We start from the raw sequence: 10080 nt of genomic DNA, 5'->3' as shown, positions 1-10080 counted from the left end.
TTTGTACTGCCAGATAAATGTTGATCAGTTTTATATGTATGCCTCTGCATCTTAAGTCATTAATAAATTTTACAGAAATGTCTCGATTACTTATGCAACTTCTATGTAGGTGTCTCCTGTTACTTTGGTATTAATACAAAAAGCTAAAAATTTACTCATCTTTAGAATCATCTTGTCTGCACATCTCAATTTTGCCTAAAGAAACTGTTAAGTGATTAGGTTAAAACATAATACACTGTTTCTCCTGTACCAATCAAACTTTGCCAAATGCTGAACTTAGTTTTGGAAGCAAAGTTTATTCTAACTCACTACATACTACATCTAATCAATGAACCTTGTTCTATATGTGAATAAATTATCTCTTTCATGATGAAAGCCAGACTCTTTTCTAGTATTAACTACAAACTTAATGACCCATGATTTTCAGAACAAAACTTTTAAAAAAATCAAATTGTCACAGCTTTTCCTTACTTTACATTCTATGACTTTTCCCTTTTCCACTATATCCGAAAAATCACAGGCAATGTGGCAATTACTAAATCTCCACTTTAGTATCTGCTTTGTAAACTCCACAGCTTAGATGGATAAATGGTGAAAGGGGAAACAGCATAATCCACATCAATCCACCAAGATGCTAGTGATTTTTGACCCACAGTTTATGAAATGCTCCACACTGAACGTTAATAGATAATTCAATATATCATTTATCCCTGGAACATTTGTTCACTATAAATTATTATGAAGATGAAGAGTCATAGACTCTGACATACACAGCAGTGGCATCGAGAAGGGCCAAAGAATGGTCCCAAAGAGCACTTCAGATTTTCATGCCCCTCCTCACCAATGAGGTCTGATACCTGCTTCTGAGGCTAGGCTGGACCTGCCACCAGTGTGGTGAAGGTGGTGAGGCAGGTATGAATGCTGCTCTGTCCACTCAAGCTCCTTTCCTAACCCAATTCTTCCCACCCCTTGTGCTGTCAACTGCAACCTCACTTTTGGACAGACCTGACTTGACCAGACTACAGCCTCAGTCTCAGAAGACATCCATCTTCTGGAATCAATCTCTAATTCCTTCCTGTAAAAGCACTTGATCTCACAGCCCACTAGACTTTTGGCCTTGTGTGGATGTGTGTATACATATATATATATATACTGTAGAACCAAAACAAAATGGAGTCACTTATGTTGAAGACAAAACATTTACCAACTCCATTTTGTCTTCAACATAAGTGACTCCATTTTGTTTTGGTTCTACAGTATACAGGAAGCTATGGTACATATACACCATGGAATATTACTCAGCCATTAAAAAGAATTCATTTGAATCAGTTCTAATGAGATGGATGAAACTGGAGCCCATTATACAGAGTGAAGTAAGCCAAAAAGATAAACACCAATACAGTATACTAATGCATATATATGGAATTTAGAAAGATGGTAACGATAACCCTATATGCAAAACAGAAAAACAGACACAGATGTACAGAACAAACTTTTGGACTCTGTGGGAGAAGGCGAGGGTGGGATGTTTTGAGAGAACAGCATCGAAACATGTATATTATCAAGGGTGAAACAGATCACCAGCCCAGGTTGGATGCATGAGACAAGTGCTCGGGGCTGGTGCACTGGGAAGGCCCAGAGGGATGGGATGGAGAGAGAGGCAGGAGGGGAGATCGGGATGGGGAACACATGTAAATTCATGGCTGATTCATGTCAAGGTATGGCAAAAACCACTATAATACTGTAAAGTAATTCGCCTCCAACTAATAAAAATAAATGGAAAATAAAAAAAAGAAAAATGAAATTTAACTTTACCTAACATTAGTTGCAGGAAACTGACATCTCTTCTCAGAAATTAGCAGAGTACACCAGCCAATCCACAAATGCCAAATGTGTTCACACCGCCTTTGGACTTGGTTGATCCTGACTCAGCTACCTTCACCCAAAAAAGGAAGAAGCCACCAGGAAAAAGACAAATAACTTCGCATTTACTCCATAAAAATCCGTTAGTTCTTACTAGTCACTTGTGTTCTTTTATTTTCTTCTGGCTTTTTAAAAATTTCCTTTGGAATATCAATGTCTTTGTTACTGGTTTCTAAGAACTCATTTATGACGAAGCACGTTAACCATTTGTCATGCGATACAAATGAAATATCATGTTTTATTGGCATCAATTTACTATGGTGGTCTGTATTTTGGTTATGTATTAAAAAATAATTATGTAGTGATTAAAAAACAAAACAAAAAACTGCAGTGAGTAAGCAACAGGAAACATTGCCGGTCGCCTTGAGTTTCCCGGTTTTCCAGGCCGTAAGCCTTGAAAATAAACTCATCTTTCAGTTTTGTTTTATTCAGTGTCCAGAATTTGGTTTTAGACATTACATACCTGTGCACACATAAGAGCCAGAAGTCCGTACTGAATGACACAGCCCATGCCCTAAAAAAGAAATGACAGAAAACCTTCAAAAAACGGGGAACGGAGGGCTTCTCCACACCCTGCCCCACTCTGTGTTGTGGAGAGTTAGTGAGCATCACACTGAACTTTCGCGAGAAGTGGGAAGTATCGCGCCTGCGCACAGCAGTAGCTCCGGCGGTTGGTGGTAGGTCCGCTGACAGATGTGTGACAGAAGCAGTCTGTGTGGAGGCCACTGCACCCCAGGGAAATCGCCACCATTAGCAGCATCTTAGCCGACACCTCTGGAATCGAAGCCGAGATGGCTCGGACTAAAAGTACAAAACCACTGCTTAGAGCTGCTTAAGGCTCTCTCCGTTAAGCTTCACAGAAAACTTGTTTCTCCAAAAGGTGGTGGTGCTGGTGAGCCAGAAGGTTTTGGTGTGGCCAAGAGAGGTGATGCTCCAGTTGAGTTAGTGGGCTTTCTAACTGTGGGGAAGTCCACGCAGTTCAGTAACTTGGCTGAAGTATATTCTGAGGTGGCCGCTGGGATTCACTCTGCTGACCGCTGTGTCATCAGACACAAAGGAACCAATATCCAGCTCCTGGATCCCTCAGATATCATTGAAAGTGTCAAGGATGGGAAAGGTAGAGAAGCCGTCAAGTCATTGCAGTGGCCCGAATGTGTCACTTGATCCTGCTTGTTCTGGGTGCTCTGAAACCTTGGAGACCTAAGAATATAATTGAAAACGAGCTGGATGCCTTTGGCATTCGCTTAAACAGCAAACCCTTTTATATTAGCTTTCAGAAAACGGATAAAGGAAGCATTACTCTGAAGGCCACTTGCTGCCAGAGTGAGCCGGGTGCTGAAACTGTAAAGAGCATTTTGCTGCTGCTGCTGCTGCTGCTAAGTCGCTTCAGTCGTGTCCGACTCTGTGCGACCCCATAGACGGCAGCCCACCAGGGTCCGCCGTCTCTGGGATTCTCCAGGCAAGAACATTGAAGTGGGTTGCCATTTCCTTCTCCAATGCATGAAAGTGAAAAGTGAAAGTGAAGTTGTTCAGTCGTGTCCGACTCTTCGCCAGCCCATGGACTGCAGCCTACCAGGCTCCTCCGCCCATGGGATTTTACAGGCAAGAGTACTGGAGTCGGTTGCCATTGCCTTCCCCAAAGAGCATTCTAGCTGAGTACAAAGTTCGTAATGCTGACGTGACCATAGCAACACCACAGGGAATTACTTCACTGAAGAGGTGGAAAGAAGCAATTTATATCCTCTGTAACTGTGTGTAGTTAAATAAGATTGATCAGATCTCCACTGAGATATTGTATATCATCTATAAGAAGTCTCACTGTACCCACCTCTGCCCATCACTGGGATTTTGATAAATTTTTGGAAAAGATCTGATGGTATCTGAAATTTGTAAGGACTTAGACCAAACCCAAAGGCCAGTTCCCAGATTAAACATACCCAGTTCAATGTTACCTTACCCAGGACCACAATGGAGGATTACTGCTGAAAATTAATGAAAATATTATTAAAGAATTTAAATATGTTCCAGTCTGTGGTTTCTCTGTGAAAGACACACACAAAAATGGTTAATGGTTGGGGAATAAGAATGTCATTCAGACATGGAAACCTTCTCTTTCCCCATCTTCTATGCCAACCAGTATAGCTTTCCCCATGACCAAGAACCCTACCCCAAACCCATTCTGGATTTGGATCAGGATTCATAGGAGGGAGAAGGAGGCATCCAAACTGGATCTTCATTTATCTTCATGTCATCTTGTACTTGGAACTGCATGAAGGGCCAGGTTAAAAAAAAAAATAGACCATATTCATTAAGATTTATTTATTTTATTATTTATCTATTTGATGATTTATAATTAAGATGGTCGTAGGATCGTAAACATTTTTGAAATCTTGTTCAGGGCATGAGTATGCAAATCTGCCAATATATAAACAAGGACACCTTAACTGAGGTGAGGCTAATGAATGTTTAATGAATTTTTGAGCGACATAACCTTTCAGTGATGGTGCTATCTCTGATTTTCATGCTTGCATATAAGACATATCAGTAATTACTTATTTAAACTTTCATCTGTCATCATTTAATTAATGGAAATAGAGACAAACCTGAATATATTATATTATTAAAAAAAATGACAAAATATTATAATTACCAAAGAGAAAAAAATTGTGAGAGCTCACTTAAGACCACTTCTGCTGTTTTTTAAATATCTATATTTACAGAGATATACTGAGATAAATATCAGCTTTATGGCAACCCAGATATTTCCTGTTGACTTATGAAGATGATCGATAGGAACCGCTACAAAACAGAAGAAAAGGTAAATCCTTAAAATATTCCATTTTGGAATGTGTCCATGACCTTTTGTGCCTTGTGCCAACGTGATGAATTATTCACAGAACACTGATAACAGTGTGACACATAAGTCTTATACACAGGGAATCACTGAACTGGAAAATGGAAGATTGTAATTCTCCTTTTGGCTCTGTCATTACCTTTTGGCCTTAGCCAATTCATTCATTCATTCATTGACTCAACAAAATCTTAGGAAGTTTCTCCCATGTGCTATGCACTGTACCAAGGAATGGGATGTAGCAATGAACAAAATGTCCCCAAACTCATAAAACTTACAATACGGTCATTTAACTTCTATTCATTTACTTCCTAGTCAAGACACATATTTTTTTTTAGTCTTGAGTGTTTTCATTTTTAAATGAAAGAATTGGGTATTTATAGTATCCTATCCTGAGTCTTCATCAATAAAACACATGTTTTCATATGTTCTTCATAATAATTATAGGTTGTCCTGTTGCAAAATTCTTATGTGACGACTAACAACTGTTTCTTGAGCCAACTGGCATTTTGTTATATGTCAGATGCTATCAGAGTGAGTACTCACTAAACAATGCACATGTCCATTCCATCACCTTGAACTAACTCGGAGCATTCCAACCGTGTGAATGTGCTATGGGAGTGGGAGATGACCGTAGTTCCCTCCCGCTTTAGAGTAGTCTGATAAGGATATGATAGGTTAGAGTACCTGGCTTGTGATCTCCCAAAGGAAACAACCTCATATATCTCCTTTTTTGTATTGTATACGTATTTCATTTTCTAGGTATACCATGATGTAGAAGACATTGGGAAGTATTACTCTATCCAACCAATTTACAAAATAAAAGTGCAAATATTACAAAATATTAAAAAAAGCAAATCATAAGAGCAGAAGAAAATTAGGAAGTAGTTACTGTCAAGTTCTAAACGTCTTTTAGAGCACCAAAACTAATTTAATCTTATCTGCATAAAATTGGGACCAACAGATATTAAACTATTTCAGAAAATACAAAACTATACATGATTATGCCATCAAATCTAAAGCGAAGGAATAAGTAGCATCTTTTGTCAGAAGTCTCAAGCTATAAATTAATTATTTCAGTTTATGAAGCAATGTCCTCTTTCCCTTTTTAAAATATGTTTATAAATAATCATTCTCTAAAAGGGTTATAAATAGCCTCTATGTTTGTAAATTTGAAAAATATACATTACCAAATCTAAATTCCACTGATTATGTCCCTTTCATCCTAAAGGATAATTATTTTTAAATATTATATTTAAAATATATCTTATTCTGACTTAAATATAAAGAAATAAATTGGATCAGAGCCGTGATTTATATAAGAACTCCTGTTGGTCCTACCTACCATCCCTCAAGTTGCTCAAATCTGTCCACCTGCACATTTACATAGCCACTACCTTAAGTCTATCTTTCGTGTCTATCATCCAGTCCACCTCCCCATTGTTTCCAGAATGCTTCTCTGTACTCTGAAAAGTGTTTTAAAGGATCCACTTTGTCTATAGAAATGGTTTTCACTGAAGGATAAATATGCAAGCTACTATAGCCTCAAAACTGTTGTAGGGAGGGATTTGTATGTTTCTCAAGTAGATTTTATTTAAGAATTAATGACACTGGTCAACTGACTAAAGTCAAAGTTCTTTGATATGGCACCCAAAGTCCTCCTTGATATGCCCTCAGCATCTCTCTTTAGTCTTTTCTCTTACTATCCATATTGGAAATGGATAGTTAACTGTCTGCATGCATGCGTGCTCAGTCACTTCAGTCCTGTCCAACTCTTTGTAACTCTCTGGACTATATAGCTTACTAGGCTCCTCTGTCCATGGAATTCTCTAGGAAGAATATTGGATTGAGTTGCCATGCCCTTCTCCAGGGGATCTTCCAGACCCAGGGATTGAACCCACATCTCCTATGTCTCCTGCACTGCAGGTGGATTCTTTACCCACTGAGTTACCTGGGAAGCCCAGCATGGTCTACATATGTGCTAAGTGCCTATCAAGTCACTTTAGTCTTGTCCAACTCTTTGTGACCCTATGGATTGAAGCCCCCCCCCCCCACAGGCTCCTCTATCCATGGGATTCTCAGGCAAGAATACTGGAATGGGTTGCCATTCCCTCCTCCAGGGGGTCTTCCTGACCCAGGGATCAAACCCGGGTCTCTTATGTCTCCTGCATTGGCAGGCAAGTTCTTTACTACTAGCATCACCTGGGAAGCCCCAACACTGTCTACAGTTCCCCCCAAATATTGATGCATCAAATGCTGGTGTATTTAAATATTCCTTTCCTTTGCTTATGATATCCTTCACCTGCACTTGTATACCCTTCAAGTACACTTTTCTGATCTTCACAGATAAAGTTAATCACTCCACTCCCTCCATGTTTTACATATGCTGCTCTTACAACACAGAGATAAAAATGTACTTCTGTCCATCTTATCTGCTAAATAGGATCTCTCTGAGTATAGACAGTGTGGATTGTGTCTTATTCAACCAGTGTAAGTCCAAGCATATTAAGTACACAGCAGTTATAAATTAAAGGAAAATCTTTCCTATGAATTTTTCATAATATTCATTGAAGCTTTAGAAGCCAAATTATAACTGAGGAGCCTTGAAAGATAATATGATGTCAACCTTGAAAAAATATTTTCAACTCCTAACAAAATTAAAAAGTTTAGTTCTGTGTAGTGAAGAAAAGGTTTGATGTTACAACGCCTATATTCAAAAGTCCTTATTCATTTCAGTAATGACTATGAAGTGGGCAGTATGCTAGGTACTGAGATTGAAAGATGAATTAGAAAGGATCACTAGAACCTTCAGTTCAAAATTATATATGATTATCTATACTAGTTTCTGGAAGGAAATGAATGTGAACTGGTATTTTTCAATAATTAGTTAATATTATATTTTGCCTTTGTTCCACAAAATAGACTCACCCTGCAGTCACATGGCATATGCTTTAAGATTCTGAGAAAAATTATTTTAGACCTAAACTCTATACCTAGCTATAACAGTGAAGCCATCCCGAAAGGGAGTTCCCAGCAGTGCTAGCTTACATCATCTTTTTAAAAAGAAAGCAGTTTAAAGAGAGAATCTCATTCTCAGTATGTTCCAGGAAAAACAAGTGTCAGTATTTCTTCTGAATGCACTAACATGGGTCATATGCAACTCTGAATCAATCACTCTGGCCAAGAGAATAAATTGGTTAAAGGGCCAGACTTAGGTTATATCTGTGTGCCTGGAAAAAGAGTAGTAAGGGTAAGATGTCAATCATGTCTGAACCAGATTGAGAGTGAGCTCTTCCAAATATAATCAAGTCAGCAGTATAAGAAAAAGAGAAAAAGATGCTGAAAATCAAAACAACACAAGTCTGTTATAGAGTAGGAAGAGAGAAAACGTCCAAATCATATGAATCTATGCTCTGCCTTCAGCAGTATTCCTCACTAAGAATGTGAAAACTGTTGTGGTTCCAGGTGCAGTAGATAGGGAAAAGAATGTCTTGCTACAATTATAAAAACAGGTGTGACTTCACCAACTTCAGGGAAATTCTTGGAAACTCCCAGACATCAATGAGCCCCATGTTGAGAAGCACTGCTATGGATAATGCTTCTTAAATTTTGATGTCTTACATCAATCTCTTGGGAATTCTGTGTAGCTTGTGATTTGGTTGGTCTGGGATGAAACCTAAGATTCTTCATTTCTAACAAGCTTCCAGGCAATGTTAATGCTGCTGGTCCTTGAATCACTTTTTGAGTAACAAAATTTAAGCAATAAGAACATAATCAATTCTCTTAAATCCAGAGTCAGAGAATTCATGACTGGTTTACCCTGTTGTTGTTCTCTGTATATCTATTATTCTCTTTCTCTACACTGCCATCACAATGTCAGTTTTGTTCTAAGACTGATTTCACTCTTTAATTATGGGATGTCTTGTAAGAAACATCTGAGCTTTATACTTCTCTCATTGATGTCCAACTGGTAAAAGCACTTCCAACGCAAAGGCTTCAATGCATGCTTCTGAACCTTCTGTAGCCAGAAAAATGCCATGTGTGATTGGCTCAGAGCTTGATTGGCTCAGAGCTGGAATCTGTGAGTCAGTCACTGTGTTAGGGGTAGATGATTTATTCTAATTAATTGAAAAGTGAAATGGTGAGGTATAACATTGACCAACAAATTTTACTTCAATTAGCATAAAAAATAAAAGGGTGAACTATATGATATAAACATTGCTTTGCTTCAGTTGCTCAGTCATGTCCAACTCTTTGTGATCCCATGGACTGTAGTACTCCAGGCCTCCCTGACCATCACCAGCTCCTGAAGCCTGTTCAAACTTGTGTCCATCAAGTGGTGATGCCATCCAACCATCTCATCCTCTGTCATCCCCTTCTCTTCCCTCCTTCAGTCTTTCCCAGCATCAGGGTCTTTTCAAATGAGTTAGTTCTTCACATCAGGTGGCCAAAGTATTGAAGTTTCAGCTTCAGCATCAGTCCTTCCAATAAATAGTCAGGACTGGTTTCCTTTAGGACTGACTGATTTGATTTCCTTACTGTCTGAGGGACTCTCAAGAATCTTCTCCAATACCACAATTCAAAAGCATCAATTCTTCGGTACTCAGCTTTCTTTATACTTCAATTCTCACATCCATACATGACTACTGGAAAAACCATAGCTTTGCTAGATGGACCTTTGTTGGCAAAGTAATGCCTCTGCTTTTTAATATGCTGCCTAGGTTGATCATAACTTTTCTTCCAAGGAGAGAATATGAAAAATAAATATGGAAATTACAACACCAAAAAAGAAGGAATAGGAAGAATGAAAAAAATGACAGTGTTAAATAAATAGATAATAATTAATTTCAATAATTAAAGTGCTGGAAATGGAGCAATGATTAAAATAATGGAGTTAGAACTTTTTCTAATATTTAAGAATAAAAGGGTCTCCCACAGTCGGATTCTTTACCATCTGAGCCACAAGGGAAGCCCTAAAATACAACCATCAATCAAAAAATCAACAAAAGAGGGGAAATAACAAAAAATAAAGAGAGATGAGTGAGATTTACTTATTATAACCACGGACTTTTACATTATATTAAGATATTTTACATGACAGAAACTTTGAAAAATAAAGCAACAGGAACAGAGGAAACACGAAAAGAATAAAATGAAAATATGTGGCCAGTGTCACTGTTACTAACATATATTTGTAGACATATACATATAGTCATGAACATGTAGATGTGCAAATATATATATAGTCATAAAATATATGTGCAAAATGTTTCAGAAATGAGACATAAACACAAAGTAATGAGTGG

At 38.1% G+C, this 10080-nt stretch overlaps 1 pseudogene; it reads left to right on the top strand.

The window, feature by feature from the left end:
* Positions 1 to 2448: 2448 nt before the first annotated feature.
* On the top strand, positions 2449 to 3854 carry LOC122437821 (annotated as a pseudogene).
* Positions 3855 to 10080: the final 6226 nt, after the last annotated feature.

This window comes from Cervus canadensis, chromosome 3 (assembly GCF_019320065.1).
Source record: "Cervus canadensis isolate Bull #8, Minnesota chromosome 3, ASM1932006v1, whole genome shotgun sequence".
Taxonomy (NCBI): domain Eukaryota; kingdom Metazoa; phylum Chordata; class Mammalia; order Artiodactyla; family Cervidae; genus Cervus; species Cervus canadensis.
The sequence above is the reverse complement of the archived record's forward strand: the minus strand, read 5'-3'. Positions and strand labels throughout refer to the sequence as shown.